The following is an 18,511-nucleotide window of genomic DNA, read 5'->3' as shown; positions in this document are numbered from 1 at the left end:
AAGAGGGCGAGGGGGGGAGGAAGAGGAGGAGGAGCGGCAGGCTCGGTTATCAGGGAGACCGGTGGGGTGGTGGCCAGCTGAGCTGTCCCTGCCCCCGGCTCCCTCTCAAGCTTGGAGTGACTGGGCAGCGGCGGCAGAAGGGCCCATCCATGGGGGCGGGGCAAGAGCAGCCGAGGGCGACCTCTCCCACCGACCTCCTCACTCCACTCCCAGCCACCCACTCCCCGTGAGTATATGGCAGTGTAGAAGGAGGTTTAGGGCCCTTCTGCACACCTACATAATCCAGAATATCAATGGCAGGGGTTTGGGGGGTGGGGCCTGCAAAAACCCCAGAGTTGAGTTTTTTTTCTTATTTTCTTTTTCATATTATCTGCTTTGAACTGGATTGTCACAGGGCCCTTCCAGGCAGACCTTATATCTCAGGATCTGATCCCAGGTTGTCAGTTTATCCCAGATTATCTGGCAGTGCAGACTCATATAATCCAGTTCAAAGCAGAAAATCTGGGATCAGATCCTAGGATATAGGACCTTCCACACAAACATATAACCCAGAATATCAAGGCAGAAATCCCAAAATATCTGCTTTGAACTGAGTTATCTGAGTCCACACTCAGATAATGTGGGTTTTTCTGCCTTGATATTCTGAGATATGGGGCTATGTGGAAGGGCCCTGAGTCTACAGTGCCATATAATTCGGTTCAAAGCAGAGAATCTGGATACAGCTGTGTAGAAGGGGTTTTGGACCTACACTGCCCTATAACCCAGGATCTAAACCCAGATTATTTTCTTATCCCACATTAATAAATAAAGCTTATTATTATTATTATTATTATTATCATCTGGCAGTGTTTAAACCAGTTTAAAGCAAATAATGTCAGTTCAGATCCCAGGGTATAAGGCAGTGTAGAAAGGGTTTTCAGCCCCTTCTATGCTGCCATATAAAATACAGATAGAACCATAGAATCCAAGAGTTGGAAGAGACCTCCTGGGCCATCATCCAGTCCAACCCCATCCTGCCAAGAAGCAGGAATATTGCATTCAAATCACCCCTGACAGATGGCCATCCAGCCTCTGTTTCAAAGCTTCCAGAGAAGGAGCCTCCACCACACTCCCTCCGGGGCAGAGAGTTCCACTGCTGAATGGCTCTCACAGTCAGGAAGTTCTTCCTCATGTTCAGATGGAATCTCCTCTCTTGTAGTTTGAAGCCATTGTTCCATTGCATCCTAGTTTCCAGGGAAGCAGAAAACAAGCTTGCTCCCTCCTCCTCCCTGTGGCTCCCTCTCACATATTTATACATGGCTCTCATCATATCTCCTCTCAGCCTTCTCTTCTTCAGGCTAAATATGCCCAGCTCCTTAAGCCGTTCCTCATAGGGTTTGTTCTCCAGACCCCTGATCATTTTAGTCACCCTCCTCTGGACACATTCCAGCTTAGAGTCAATATCTCTCTTGAATTGTGGTGCCCAGAATTGGACACAATATTCCAGGTGTGGTCTAACCAAAGCAGAATAGAGCATGGGGAGCATGACTTCCTTAGATCTAGACACTAGGCTCCTCTTGATGCAGCCCAAAATCCCATTGGCTTTTTTTGCTGCCACATCACATTGTTGGCTCAAGTTTAACTTCCTCCCTACGAGGACTCCAAGATCTTTTTCACACGTACTGTTCTCGAGCCAGGCATTGCCCCCCATTTTGTATCTTTGCATTTCGTTTTTCCTGCCTAAGTGGAGTCTCTTGCATTTGTCACTGTTAAACTTCATTTTATTAATTTTGGCCATTCATCTCTCTAATCTGTCAAGATCGTTTTGAATTCTGCTCCTGTCCTCTGGACTATTGGCTCTCCCTCCCAATTTGGTGTCGTCTGCAAACTTGATGATCCTGCCTTCTAGCCCTTCATCTGAGTCATTAATAGAGATCCTGAACAGGACTGGGCCCAGGATGGAACCCTGCTGATGGCCCTCCGCTTGTCACTTCTTTCCAGGATGAAGAGGAGGAAGCCTTGGGGAGAATCACCCTCTGGGTTCGTCCTTTTAACCAATTCCAGATCCACCTCACCGTAGTTTTGCCTAGCCCACATTGGACTAGTTTCCTTGCCAGAAGGTCATGGGGGACCTTGTCGAAGGCCTTCCTGAAATCCATTCTCTGCTTTGAACTGGATTATATGGCAGTGTGAACTCAGATAACCCAGTTCAAAGAAGATAATGTGGATTATCTGCCTTGCTATTCTGGGTTACATGGCAATGTTGAAGGGCCCTTTGATACTTGATGAATTGCACTTTGTTATGTTTGCCTTAGGGTACCCATAAATTGGAAATGACTTGAGGGCACACAACAACAACAACAATTTAAAACACTTTAATCTGATCAGAGGATAACCTTGTTAGTCAGATAATGTAACAGAGCTGCTTATTTGTGCTCCAGCTGCATTTACTTAGATGATTGTTAGGAAATTCTGCCTCAAATGGATATTTTTGTACTGCATGGCCATCCAGACCAACTCCCTTCACCAGAGCAAGAAAACATAATCAAAGCCCTCCTGACAAAGAGCCATCCAGCCATAGATATAGATCTATATGATTCTCTCTCTCACACACACATATGGAAGATGTAATATCATAGATTTGAAAGGGATCCCTAAAGAAGAACAATGATATGTTGCATGTTCCAGAGTAGGCAAACCAGACAATCTCCATATCAACACTGACAAAGAAACAAGAAATACTGTTTACCCACAAGCAGAAAGGCATTACATAGATTAGAAACCAACTTTCTCATTACTTTCTTTTCAAGATCACCAGACTGGATCACAGCAACGTGTGGCAGGGGACGGCTAGTGTGTGTGTGTGTGTGTGTGTGTGTATGGATGGCATAGGCCAACTTTGGCCCTCCATGTGTTTTGGACTTCAACTCCCACAAATCCAAACAGCCAGTAGGAAGTCCAAAATACCCGGAGGGCCAAAATTTGTCCATGCCCATATGTGTGTGTGTGTGTGTGTGTGTGTGTGTATCGCAGTGATTGGTTTGGGGGGGGGGGGGGCGCCAAAATATTCTTTGCTTACCATTGAAAATTACCTAGGGCCGCCTCTGTTAACAGCAGAAGCTTACGTGTAAAGAGCAAGGATTGGTTTCCATTCAACGGGTGGAGCAGGATTGTAGATCCACAACTTCATAGGTTCTAAAAATAATACCTTTATTAAAATCAAATGAAACCCGTTCTTGGAGCTAACTAGCTTCACTGAGCGATCTTCTAAGGAAAAGGAAAAAGGAAAAAAATAACAAAATAGCCATATCTACTACATCTTGACAATGGCAAGATGCCTCCTCACTGTAGCAGAACAAAGGAGGAAGACACCCAGAAAATGGAGACAGGCCACATGGCGAGCCCAGGGCAATAAAAAAAATCTTTAAAGAGAAAGTTACATTTTCCCTGAAGAGATCACATTGCTAAGTATTGAAAGGGGGAGGAGATAGTGGCATGCAGGATGAGTAAGACAATTCCCCTTCTAAGCCCCTTCTTGAAACAGACATGCAAAGGGAACTAAGGGAAGGAATCCCTCATTCTAATAGATCTAGGCTAACTACTCATTGAGGGCTAGAGACTTGTGCAGTTAGGGATGAAACCCAACAATATTTTTCTTAATAAACTTTACTTCATGGATTCTCTCATCCCTGCATGGTGAAAAGGTGTCCCAACATTAGGTGTGATGGGGGTAGGGAAATCTTCCAGTTAATTTTGAAACAGGTTGTGGTGAAGCTTTTGCACAATTAAAACTTGTGCGCCAGCTGTGCCCGTACCTTGGGAAGTCGGATCTGGCCACGGTGGTCCACGCTCTTGTTACATCCCGATTAGATTACTGCAATGCACTCTACGTGGGGTTGCCTTTGAAGACTGCTCGGAAACTCCAACTAGTCCAGCGGGAGGCAGCCAGATTGCTCACTGGAGCGGCATACAGGGAGCATACCACCCCCCTGTTATGTCAGCTCCACTGGCTACCGATCCAATTCCGAGCACAATTCAAAGTGCTGGTTTTGACCTACAAAACCCTATGTGGTTCCAGCCCAGTGTATCTGTCCGAACGGATCTCCCTCTACGTCCCACCTCGAAGTTTAAGATCTTCTGGGGAGGCCCTGCTCTCGACCCCGCCTCTATCACAAGTGAGGCTGGTGGGGATGAGGAGCAGGGCCTTCTCAGTGGTGGCCCCTCACCTGTGGAATTCACTCCCCAGGGAAATTAGATCGGCGACTTCCCTCTTGTCATTTAGAAAAAAATTGAAAACTTGGATGTGGGACCAGGCATTTGGACGTTCTGGCAGCTAGAGGAAGGACCTCGATGATGGACAGGAATTGACTGAACAGAATGGATTTATGGAGCTCTGAACACTGAGCATGAGATTAGTTTATTGATTGTGTTATGTACTGATGATTTTAACCTGTTAATTGTTGAATTGCTGTTTTGCATGTATGTATATTTGACATAGGCATCGAATTGTGCCTTCTTTGTAAGCCACCCTGAGTCCTCCCTCGGGGATGAGAAGGGCGGGGTAGAAGTAATCGAAATAAATAAATAAATAAATAAATAAATAAATAAATAAATAAGCTTAAGGGAAAACTAATGATCTCAAACGTTTATTTTATTGTGTGTCATGAAGTCCTTATACATGAGTACATACCGTACATGCTAATTTTTTTATTTAAAAAATCAATGCTTTGATGCTGAAATTGGATAGAATGGATTTAATGACATGCAAAATGGATGCATTCCAGATTCAGCCATTCCTCGTTCTGAAATAGTTCAGCCCGAATTAACAGACCAAAGCATGCATTTTATTCCTGAAATGTGAACTAAGTGCAAAACAAATTGAGTTTTGTTGACACGTGGCCATTCATCATCTTGATGCTGCTCAACCCTTTAAGGGCTACAAGTTTACTGCTGTAAATAAAAACACAGCAGGGCCAAAGGGAAAAATCACCACGCATCGTCTTTGCTATTTCAGGAGCTACTGGGTTTACAGCACTGGAATTCATCTCAATAATGCAGAGTTCGGCTTTTAAGAGGACAAGGGAGGATGAGTTGGAAGAAGGGGAGGGAAGGGGGAGTGTGTGCCATTGGATTTTCTTATGTGTCATTGTGTTTGTTCCTTAATCAGAAAGTAACAGTCATTTGGCTGCAAAAAGACTGTCGCTGCCACACATATCCTCTGAAGCCTTCCATTTCCCCCCATTCTTTTTTGGCAGAAGCTGACTTTTTTTTACAAAAGCAACAGCTGAGTTATTAATCATGTCTGTCAAGCTGGTGCTGCAATAATGTTCTGTCTGGAAGCAAACCAAAGAACTGACTTTCACAGTTTTAAGATGCTACAATTATTCTGTTGGTAATCATTGGGAACTATGGGGTTGCGGTGTAAAGAAAACACTTCTTTATGTAACAAGGAAACAGAAGTTTGTTATCTGGAGAGGCCCTGCTCGTGATCCCGCCTGCGTCGCAAGCGCACTTGGTGGGGACACGGGACAGGGCCTTTTCCGTGGTGGCCCCCAACTTTGGAACACCCTCCCCAAAGATCTTAGACAGGCCCCTACATTGGGAATCTTCAGAAAGAACTTGAAGATGTGGCTGTTCCGATGTGCCTTCCCAGATTAGGAATCTCCACTGCCAAGTCCCGTAAGCACTTTACTAGAACCAATGATTGCTGCACACCGCACACCGCACTTGCCCTAGAAGCCTTATATATATCACCTGTCACATCAGCACTTTTAACCTTGTACTCATTACTCTGGCCAGGCCCAGTTTTATTCTGCTTTAGTGTATTGTTTATTGCCTGTTGTTCTTTTTGCTTTATTTTGTTTTAATTGTTTGATTTGCTTAGACTGCATTGTTGTATTGTTGTTGAGGCCTTGGCCTGTGTAGTGTAAGCCGCATCGAGTCCTTCGGGAGATGCTAGCGGGGTACAAATAAAGTTTAATAATAATAATAATACCCCACCCCCCACATTTTGGAGCCCCACTGACCTACAGTAATGCTATCTTGAAATTTTCTTGGCAAATGAAGTTTGCCATTGCATTCTTCTGAGGCGGAGAGAGTGCAACTCATCCAGAGTAAACCAGTGGGTTCCTACAACCGAGCTGGAAATCAATGCCTGATCTCAAACCACTACATCATTACATTTACATCTTAATTTTTGTCAGCTGGTCTCAAAATCATACATGTGGCTCTTTACCTCCTCATTTTATTCTCACAACAATCCTGTGATGTAGATTAGGATGAAAGAGAGCAATTGCTCAAAGTTATTCCAATTCTATTATGGACATTCATACTGTGTAAGTCTGTCATGTGCGCAGTAGGCTCTCAGAACACTTCTTCAAGTCTTCTTAGCTTCACCAATTTCTGTATTGGTTTGCAGATTTTAAGACAAAACTAGCATTTAAAGGTTTATGAGATTATGATGATGATAATACATTAGATTCTCAGTTAACTGGCACCCAGATGCAGATGCTGGATAAATGTAGTTTGTGGGCCTGAGATTTAGCACAGCTAGTAAATCATCAGCAATTATAAGATCTATCAATTGAAAGGTTGCAAGTTCGAATCCCGGGTTGGCATGGGCAGCCAACAGTCAGCCCTGCCCACTGTTTACCTAAACAGTTCGAAAACAGCTTTAGCTGTAATTAGAGAAATTAGGTATCACTAAAGCAGGGGAGATGTTTTACAACACCATAAAGAAAAAGAAGATCAGAAAATGCTGGAATTAGGAAGTCCTGATGGTTCTTCGTCATAGAGGATGGAGTGACAGCACCCCCTGTGGACTCGAGCCCAACCATCCATGGCATAACACAAAACCTCCTTCTGTTCTGTCTGTATACTGTCTATACAAACAGCATTGAATGTTTGCCATGCATGTGTACTTGCAATCCACCTTGAGTCTCCTTCAGGGTGAGAAGGGTGGAATATAAACAAAGTGCTATTCTTCTTCTTCTTCTTCTTCTTCTTCTTCTTATTATTATTATTATAGTTTTGTTGAAGGCTTTCATGGCTGAAATCACTAGGTTCTTGTGGGTTTTTTTGGGATATAGGGCCATGTTCTAGAGGCATTTCTCCTGACGTTTCGCCTGCATCTATGGCAAGCATCATCAGAGGTAGTGAGGTCTGTTGGAATTAGGACAATGGGTTTATATATCTGTGGAATGGCTGGGGTGGGGCAAAGAGCTCTTCTCTGCTGGAGCTAGGTGTGAATGTTTCAACTGACCACCTTCATTAGCATTTGAAGGCCTGGCTGAGCCTGGGAAAATCTTTTGTTGAGAGGTGTTAAGATGTGCATGGTTGTTTACTCTCTGCTGAGCACCTGATGAACCAGCCTGGACTCAGCATATTATTTGAGAACACAGAAATGCTGGACCACACCAACAACCACCATGTCAGACTACACAGAGAAGCCATTGAAATCCACAAGCATGTGGACAATTTCAACAGAAAGGAAGAGACCATGAAAATGAACAAAATCTGGCTACCAGTATTAAAAAACTCTAAAAGTACAACAGCAAGACAGCAGAGAGGAAACAACCAGGCACATCTTAACACCTCTCAACAAAAGATTTTCCCAGGCTCAGCCAGGCCTTCAAATGCTAATGAAGGTGGTCAGTTGAAACATTCACACCTAGCTCCAGCAGAGAAGAGCTCTTTGCCCCACCCCAGCCATTCCACAGATATATAAACCCATTGTCCTAATTCCAACAGACCTCACTACTTCTGAGGATGCTTGCCATAGATGCAGGCGAAACGTCAGGAGAAATGCCTCTAGAACATGGCCCTATAGCCCGAGAAAACCCACAAGAACTTATTATTATAGTTTTTGGTTGTTTGAGAATTACTATTAAAAATAGGCCTAACTAATACTATACAGTGTTCCCTCACTTATCGCAGGTGTTACGTTCCAGGATCACCCGTGATAAGTGAAAATCCATGGAGTAGGGATGCTGTATATATACTGCCTCAGCGCGCGCGAGGTGTAGGACTGCCCCCTCATAGGAGTGGCTCTGCCTACTCCTCTCTCCCCCCCCCCATCTCTCTCTCTCTCTCACTCAATCTCTTCGCCTTCTCTTCCCTCTCCTCTTTCCCCTCCCTCCCTCCTTTCCTCCCTCCCTACCCCCTCCTCTTGCACACTATACTTCCCGCTGGGTCCTCCTCATGCATCTATCTCTCCCTCTCCTCCTCCTTTCCTGCTCGCACATGCCTTCTTAACCTTCCAACCACCAAATCCACATAGGGGTCCTCACAGGTAATGGGTGTACAGTGTTCCCTCACTACTTGTATATTTAAAATTAATATTTTTTGAAAAACCATGAAACAGTGAGTCCGCAAAAAGCGAACCGCGAAGTAGTGAGGGAACACTGCACTCCATGCCATACCATATCATAAACTCTGCACTGACTTGATATTAATTTTGAAATATAGCAATTAAAAGCAAATAAAGACAAACTTAACTTATTGTAACATAGTTTTACTGTATTACAATGAATGTAGTATGCATTATTTCTTCAATTTTTATGGTTTGAGAGATCCAGTTAACAGAGAGTCTACTGGATTACGATGAAAGTGGTGAAAGTCAATTTGCACAAACAGCATCTTAACCTGTGCCTTTTCTTTGCAAGTTTTAGTTATGTACCCCAGACTTTGCATTGTAGTTATGCATCCTTTACTTTGCATTGTGGTTACATATCATGCAATGTGCACGTTGCATTCAGTCATTGATAAGTGTTGTGCAAAGTTGCGATGCTACAGAGGATTCTGTAATGCCCACTAGCATAACTCCACATGAAGAGATTCTTGCTAAAATAAAGAGATGTTGGATTTCAGCCAGTATGTTTTATGGCACAGTGAGGACTTGACTCTGGACCCCTTAAATCAAGGCCCAGCCCTCTTAATTGCTATACCATGGTCGTAGCATGGAGATCCTTTATGGGAAACGGTGAAAGCTCTACCAATCAGAAGCACTGTTTTTACATCTATGACATCAGCAGCAGAATTATTTTTGTTAGGGTAATCATGCATATTCATGGATTGCTATCGCCTTAATTTATGGGCATATTTAATGGAGCATAAGCCTTTAATTCACTTTTTCAAACAAAAGTGTGCAGTTTGTTTCTTGATACGGCAAGATGACATACAAAATAAAATTATTCCCCCAAGACAAATGATTTTCTCTCTTTTGGCTCTGGATTATTTGATTTCATTTTAATGAATATGATGCCTCTTGCGGAGGCCAGGTTGTACTGTTGTTGACTTTTAAGAAACCTCCAAGTTATACTATCTTCAACAGCCTACTCGGGTGTCTCAGACGGATGACCTGTTGTCTGAAAAATGTTCTGGATTTAGGAGCTTGGAACCATGTCCTGAATTGGGTCACACAGGATGTCTCAAAGTAATATTCCTTGGATGTCAGCTATGTTCCCAAATTACCTTGAGTATTCACATTTCCAACATTTCACAGCTGAAATCCGGGGCATTTATGGCCAAACAAAAGCATAATATGTGATGAACATAGGAATATGGAACAATTGGATGATGAGATTGGATCTTGATTTTAGCTATCTACTTCAATTTTGTATACAATGCACAAGATAATGAGGCCATCAATCCTTGGAAGTTTCAGAAAGATTCATACATCTACAGATTTTAGGGGATTTTAAAAATATGAGAACAAAACAATTTATCTCCCCAAAAAGTGACCACAGCAATCCCCTTGAATGCCCGCCTGTCGTTATGACACACAACCACATAACTTCAACTTAGCACAGATTCTGTTACTTACTTACTTTTATTCCTTTTTGCAGATATTTGCATGTGGATGGGCGACACTCTTCCCACCCGCAGAACCAGAGATGACACAGACAGATATATGGAGTAAAATTGGCCACAACTTAATTTATTGATTACAGGAACAAAGGGTTGGCTGCCAGGCATGGGTTCTGGATCAAGGTCGTTCAGCCTGCTGCACAATACTGGCACAATACCGGGCAACAAAACGCGGCACCCTTGGGAACCACTGGATGTTCCCTCCCCGGCCAGTAGGGGAGGGGCAGAAACCAGATCCAGGGCCCATGCCACATGCCAACCGAAGTTGTGACGAACAGATAATGACCAACAACTGCAACACTGTACAAGAACAAAAATCGTGCAGGGTGGGTGGGAGGACAACGCGAAGCAGGCCTGGTGCCTGCTAGGCCCTTACGCAGCCTATTTAAGGCTGCTGGGAAAAGGGGTCGGCCGGCCCCTGGCTAATGCCAGGTGCTGGGCAGGGCCGACCGCTGACTGGCCAGCTGCCCATGTGGCGGGAAACTTACCACCGTGCAGGGGGCTTCTGGGAAGGAGAAGTCTCCTGCTACCAACGTGGCCAGTGGGAGGGCGCCCCCCGCCGCAATATGCCTTGTAAGTCGGGCAATGAATTTATTTTATTTAGACTAACTCTAAACTGCAACTGCAAGACCATCCCTTACTTGGGTCCTTCAGCCTCATTTGAATCCTAAGCAACTTTGCATTCTGGGAAATGTAGTCTACAGCTGGGCCTTTTTAGCAATACTCTACTAATGGGGGTCTGGCCTTTCCAAACTACAGTTCAGATGGCTGTGATTAGTCACATCCCCAGCTCCGTCCCTTATGGCGGTATCAGCAAGGAATGAGATTTAAAAAGCACTTTATGTTATCTTGGTTTAACCAAAGTTGCTTAATGGTTATAGTGAAAATTAGACTGACCTTGAGAGACATCCGAATGTTACAGAACATTTATGAATAAAAGTGTAAGTAATTCAAATTCTAAATTCCCCATGACCACTTTTCCTGCATGCCTCAGAACTAGCTTTGTATACACAAATTTAACGAATCAGATACGAGTTCCGATTTTTATTCAGAATTATGCACCAGTCTAGTATCTACCTTTTCACCTCCTCTGCTGTTGTGGCTGAGCTATTTTCTGATGATGAGGATGATGGGCTTCAGATTCCTCCTAGGATTCAGCTTCCTGGCTCATTGTTTGTGCCTCAAATCTCTGGGCCTGCTTCTGAGGCTCCCACAGACAGTGCAGTGTCAACACAGCCATTCCCAGCAGAAAGGAATGTTAACGAAGGAGATAGCGAGCAGGTGCCTTCCCACGCTGATACCGAAAGTGTAGATAGTGACTTGACCCAGCAAGCTTGTCTTGATCTGCGGGTCAGGCGGAGTTCTCATCTGATCAGCAGACGAGAAGCCAGCTTGATGAAAGGTCATCGCAATGCTTTTATGATGATGAGAGCCTAATGTTTTCATGTTAGAAAGGTATTTAGGCCTCCTGCAAACCCTGACAAAGCATCAGTTCAACGTAGCTTACTAGCCTGAAAGCTTCATGGAATAACCTTAGCCTGGAAAGCAGTACACTTGGGATTTCTTGCATTGTGATTCATGGGGCAATTATTTCATTGCTTGTACCTGGGACTCTGGTTTGAACTTTGCCAATAGGATTGTGTCTCCTGCTTTTACCTGAAGATCTTTGGAACTATTTTCTGCTTTTAACCTTAATATTTGGAATTTTGCAATGCTTATTCTTTATTTTGACTTGGATTTTTTCCACAATAAACTATAAAACTACAGCTCTTGTGTGGTGGTGTTTGGAACAAGGTGAAGCTACTCTGAGTTGCAACATCTACCTTCCTTCTGCCATATAGGAATAATGATATATTATTATTTATTTATTTACAACATTTCTTTCTCAGCCCAGAGGTGACTCAAGGCGGCTTACAACTGGCACAATTCGATGCCACAATAATCATAAACACAATTAAAAACTTTTGGCGCACATAATAAAAAACATGTAAAAATCATTAAAAACATGTATTACAGCCAGGCCCTGAGTTACAAACATCCGACTTACAAACAACTCATAGTTAAGAACAGGAGTGAGATATCAGGAAGTGAGAGAAATCTGCCCCAAGGAAGGGAAATTCACTCCTGGAAGAGATATTATCATGGGAGAAAGAGGTCTCAACTGAAGTGTTCTCAGAAATCCATATTTCCACAACAAGCCACATTTTTCAAAATCCAATTGTCACAAAGACAGAAAGTGAGTTGAACTCTTCTGAACAGGGGCACAAATAGCAAAGGAAACACCACTGGGATGTTCACCCTTCCTTATGCTATCCAAAGTGCATGTGCGCACACACACATGACTGGAGGTAGACTTTTGAAAAATGTACCTGTTCTGACTTACATACAAATTCAACTTAAGAACAAACCTACAGAACTTATCTTGTTCATAACTTGGGGACTGCCTTTATAAAGCTAATGAGCAAGGCTTGAGACTCTCTTGATATTCTTTAATGGTAGAACTTGGCAAATTTTATTTTTTCAGACTGCAACTCTCAGAATCCCTCATCAAACATGGCCGATAAGAGATATCGTCATTTTAAAAAATCACTTGTTTTCCCAGTTCTGCTCAAAAATGCTACTAAAATCCTAGGTTTTCTTATCATTGTGAGCTATTTGGGTGAGATACCTCTTGCTCCTAGTCAAATCAGATTACAGACTCCAGTAGACGTGTGGTTTTTATATCAAAAACAAGCATAGAAGGTGCTATATTCTTGTGAATTCATATAAACTTAGAAAACTATTAAATCAATAGTTGTGTTGGCAGTCTGAGGAAAACAAAGAAAGATTGTCAGAAATTCCAGACACACAGACATCTTGATATTAAGTCCATTGTTGTGACAGCAAAGAAAGGGGATTTTTCCACATTTAAAGAGGGGGGGGGGGGGGGGGAGTGACAGAATGTAATATCGACAGCCTACTTGTGTTTCGCTGCAATGAATCTGCCTTCCACCGATCACCACCCACACAGGTCTTGACGAGTATAGCTCTTTGGTGAGCAAATGAAATAGCTTCTTGCTCCTCATTTTGGACATTTCTGTGCTCTTGAGTCACTTTTAAAAGAAAATTACACCAGAGTTCCTAATTATTGATAAATATGACATGCAAAGCAGAGCTTGGGCTAGTTGGTTTTTGGGTTGCAGTTCCCAGTATCCCCTGAACCAACTAGGCTTTAACATCAGCCTGGATAGTACAATTGGCTGTGCCATAAAACAGAGATGTAACATGCACAGCCTCTGATCATGATCCAACAAGCACCCCGAATTTCCCTGTCCTGCTTCAGCTATGCATGATTGTTGTTCATTCGTTCAGTCGTTTGCTGTTATAAGAACACTAGCCTCATAAGAGAAAGAATATTCAGAAATGTTTCTTCAAATGGTTGAAAAAAACATTGCTCACATTCTGAGAAACACCTATGAATCCTGGATTCATGAGAATCAAATCCCACATTACAATTGATCTTTGCAAACAATGCAGTTTCATAGGGTTTTCTATAAGCAAGAAGGAAATGGTTGAAATAACTTGTTGCTTCCCTTAAAATGAAAATTTGTTAAAAAATTATATCCCTTAAGGGCATTGTACCCTTGTGTTTGTGTAGAAATGACAGAAGTACTTAAGGAAGGGGCAGCCCCTTGAGTTCCTGTTGTTATGTGCTGTCAAGTTGGCTTTGACTCATGTCAACTCTAAGAATGAGAGACTTCTAAGATGTTCTGTTATTAACAGTTCTCTTGAAAACCCAGGGCTCCAGCTTTCTTGACTGAGCCTATCCAACTGTAATGCAATGTTCCTTTTTCTTCCTGCCTTCCACTTTATCAAGCATTATCCTCTTTTCTAATGAGTCATGCTGTCTTAAGATATTTTAAAATTATGATAGCTTCAGCTAGCCTTAAGTAATAATGGAGGACTGAAGGAGAAAGATGTGCAAGAGAGAGAGAGAGAGAGAGAGGCAGACAGACAGACAGACAGACAGAAGATATGGTTGAAGGACTCAGGCCCCATCTTCACTGCCATATAATAAAGCTTGAAACTGCATTATGTGGTCAATGTAGACTCATATAAAGCAGTTAAATGCAATTAAACTGCATTATTTACATCTATATTGACCATAACACGCAGTTTCAAATTGCAGTATATGGCAGTGTTGATGGGGCCTTAGTATTTAGAGTAAGGCTAGAGTTATCATCCTTTGTTGCATACATTTTAATAGCTAGTTTGCATGATGATAGCTTGCTATTAACTTGTTGACTATCCACTCTATGGCCCCTTCCACACAGCTGAATGAAATCCCACATTTTCTGCTTTGAACTGGTATATATGGCTCAGATAACCCAAGGTGGATCTAGACAGTCCCTTTATTGTGGAAACTTTAGCAATAAAAAGAGGGCTGTCCAGATGACATTCTGGACAATCCCGAATTAATTTGCTACAATTAATTTGCTGCAAATTAATTGAATTAATTAGATAGTGGGTTTATTCTGCGCCTGCAGTACAGACACCATTTCCACAGTTTTCCAGACTAAATTAGTCCAGAAAATTGTGAGAATACCCATCCCCTTCCCCCAAAGCCCCTAAACCCTTTTTAAAAGTAAAGAAAACTTACTCGGGCTCCAGTACAGTGTTGCAGCAGCTCTCCTGGCGCATAGAAATGACATGCCAGGAGAGCAGGGGAGGGGGAGAGCGATTTTCCTCGCCACTCTTCCCCCCCCCCCCCGCTCCTTCCACATCATTTCTACGCACTGGGAGAGCTTCTGCAACACTGTACTGGAGGCCGGGTAAGTTTTCTTTAGTTTTAAAAGGGCTTTGGGGGCTTTGGGAGCTTTGGGGAAGAGGGGTAGGGCTTCCAGATGTTCTCGCAGGCCAATCCTACGAGAGCATCTGGACATCCACTCCAAAAAGTACGCGCTTTCTGGGGTGGGTGTAGACATGACCCCCAGGAACCTTTTAAAATTGTGGATGGTCCTGGAATAACTGCCAGACGGAAGTCCCCCCCAGTTCAAAGCAGATATTGTGGGATTTTCTGCCTTAATATTCTGGTTATAAGGCTATGTGGAAGGGCCCTCTGCTGCAACACTGAGTCACTTTTTCTTCCCTCTCTCTTCTCCATTAGACCATGGAGTGGGCCAATATTTGTAAGTGAAAATTGTTTATACATTTTAGAAGACCAAGCTTGGTGATTTCTTTCTCTAAAAGACCTTGGGCATGGGGTAGGTTGCTCAGCTTCTTCCTTATCAACATGCTTTATACTGTTTGCAAGATCTACTACTGTCTCTTATATCTCCCAATAAGGATGGATGGAGATGTTTTATATCACGGTAGCTTCAAAAAGACTTCCACCTTCTAGGAGTCCTGTAGAGGTTCTTGAAGATTATCATCATATGCTCCAGCTGCCTTATCTTTTGAATATTTTCAAAGTATAGATGGATGAGTCTGCAGAATCTGTGGACATGGAGATCCAACTGTAGAGTCAATATGCTGTACCTGTGTGGTAGGGAAGAGACATTGAACTGTCCGAACATTACTTGTGTGTGGAGATTAGGAGTAAATTTATTAAGTGTTGGAAGCTTTAGGAGTGAAGTTATGTTTGACAGTGCATAATGGTTTCTGTCAACATGGCAGACCTTATGTCTCAGCTTGTAGAAAGACCAGAGTTAGTAGCTTCAAAAAGACTTTCACCTTCTAGAAATCTTCCAGAACCTGTATAGATTCTGGAAGATTGACATCATATACTCCAGCTGCCCAAAGTGTAAGATGGATGAATCTGTGGATGAAGAATCTGTGGATATAGAGATCCAACTGTAGAGTAAAATTGCTGTACTTGTGTGGTAGGGAAGAGACATTGTGCTGTCTGAACATTACGTGTGTGGAGATTAGGAGTAAATTTATTAAGCATTGGGAAGTTTAGGAGTGAAGTTATCTTTGGAAGTACATAATTGCTTCTGTCAACATGGCAGACCTTATGTCTCAGCTTGTAGAAAGACCAGAGTTTGAGAAAAGCTGTCTTTTTAGGAATACCTCCCCCCACCCACAGCATTACAGCTAGCATAGTCAGTCCAAGCTTTCTGAAAGACAACAGAAAAACTGGCCTTATCTCTTTCTGTGGGTAGAGAATTGTGGCATTCTCAGATTTTGCTAATGAGGAGCTCTGCATGCGCCAAAACATATGGCCCACACTACATTGCCTTCTAAATGCCTAAGGCTGTCTTGATTTATTTACAAGGATGATGGGGGCAGCCATGCTCTTTCACTTGCACAGTGGAGACGCAATGCCCTACCTCACCTTACTGGAATATGAGCAGTAATAATTAATGCAAGCCAGATTGCTATTGCTTCAGTCATTTTCTTAAGGCTGACACATTCATGCTGGCGGATAATCAGGGATCTGGCAGAATCCAGCTTGAAATGTACCTATGAGGTAAACATAGGTTTAACACATTTCCTAGCGGTTTTATATGCTGAAATCATTTATCTCTGCTGCCTGATTTATTTTGGGTTTGCATTTTGCTTCTTTAGTGATTTCTTTATTTATCATTGCTGTTTATATAGCATTATAAACGGAGTCTACCGTGTACCATGCAGCTGTGGACAAGTCTACATAGGGACCACCAAACGCAGCGCCCAGACACGCATCAAGGAACATGAAAGGCACTGCAAACTACTCCAACGAGAGAAATCAGCCATAGCAGAGCGCCTGATGAACCAACCTGAACACAGCATATTATTTGAGAACACAGAAGTGCTGGACCACTCCCACAACCACCATGTCAGACTACACAGAGAAGCCATTGAAATCCACAAGCATGTGGACAATTTCAACAGAAAGGAAGAAACCATGAAAATGAACAAAATCTGGCTACTAGTATTAAAAAAGTCAAAAATTACAACAGCAAAACAACAGAGGGGAAACAAACAGGCACATAAAATCACTTTCAACAAAAGATTCCCCCCAGGCACTTCCAAGCCATTGAATGCTAATCAAGGTGATCAGCTGAAACATTCACACCTAGCTCCAGCAGACAAAAGTTCTTTCTCTCACCCTGGTCATTCCACAGATATATAAACCCATTTTTCCTACTTCCAACAGACCTCACTACCTCTGAGGATGCTTGCCATAGATGCAGGCAAAACGTCAGGAGAAAAATTGCCTCCAGAACATGGCCATATAGCCTGGAAAAACCTACAACAACCCATTATAAAAGACTGTTATAAGTCTGTATAAAAAAGCAAGCGTGAGAGCAAATCGGGACTGCCATACTACCAACCTCCTCCTTTGCTATTTCTCCCAAACAAAGGAAACTCTTAGCTGCAGGGCTGTCCAGTAACCGGGAAAAGCCATTAACAAGGCCCAAGGAGACTCTAAAGCTCAACAGACAAAGGCATGAGGCACACAACAACTATAATAAGTAGCTTTGTAAACACATACAGAAGGTTGTTAGGATGGAGAAGAAGCCAGCCTGTGGGAGGTGTACTGGACTTATACATAGGAAAGATGATAATCTTAAAGGAAAGCTGAATCAGAGTAGGAAGAACAATTTTTAGCTCTCCATAAAGATCTTGTCCTGGAAATGAGAGAGAGAGAGAGAGAGAGAGAGAGAGAGAGAGAGAGAGAGAACCTAAGAGGGATATGGAACCCTGTAGCCTGCAGTACATCACCTTATCGTCAAAAGCTTATTTTGGGCAATGTAAATGATGGAAAAGGTATGTTTATAGTCAAGCACTGAAGCAAATAAATTGCTTAACGTGAGCTTCAGATTTGAGTTCAAGGGCTGATGGAGTTAAATGTTTATGATGTGTCCCATAGAGAGGGTTGAAGTTACATTGTACTGCCTTCTCTGTGGTGGCCCCTCAGCTATGGAACTCCCTGCCCAGGGATATTAGACCGGCCCCCTCCCTCCTGATCTGTCAGAAAAGAGTGAAAACCTGGCTCTTTGAGCAAGCATTTGGAACTTCAGCATGACCAGATAAACTCAAATTGGAATATGAACACAGAACAGCTAAGAAGATGTAAACGGATGAGGAATTGAATTGAACTGGAAGACATTGTTTTTATATTTTTTATTATTGTTGTTGTTTTTATTGCTTCTATGGTATTTATATGTATTTATGATGTGATTTAATTGCTTTTAACTGATATGTATGTATTTATTAGGGCTGGGCGGTTTCGTTTCGTTAATTCGTAATTCGTTAATAATTCGTTATTTTTTTTAATTACAAAACGATAACGAACCATTCTGGAGCAATTTTTTTAAAAAACGAATTTTTAAACACGTTTTGTAAATGCTTCGTATTTCGTTATTGTATTCGTTTTGTTATTGTTCTGAGGTCGTTTTGTTATTATTTCCGCATGTCTGGGGCAAGTTTTTTGTTTAATTAGTGAAAAAAAATTATATTATAACACCAACAGTCAACAACAGAGGGAGAGGGAAGCTTCAGAAGTTTTTGGAGGTTTTTTAGCGTATTTCGCAGTCGCTTCCGCCATTAATGAATCGATTCGTTATTGTTTCGGAAATCGATTCGTTAATGTTTTGTAATTTTTTTTCACATTTACGAAATTTCGTAAATATCGAACTTTTTAAAAGGAAAATTTTGTAATTATTTTAAATAACGAAACGCAAAACCCCCCAAAAAA

The sequence above is a fragment of the Anolis sagrei genome, chromosome 1, assembly GCF_037176765.1.
Source record: "Anolis sagrei isolate rAnoSag1 chromosome 1, rAnoSag1.mat, whole genome shotgun sequence".
Taxonomy (NCBI): Eukaryota; Metazoa; Chordata; class Lepidosauria; order Squamata; family Dactyloidae; genus Anolis; species Anolis sagrei.
The sequence above is the reverse complement of the archived record's forward strand: the minus strand, read 5'-3'. Positions refer to the sequence as shown.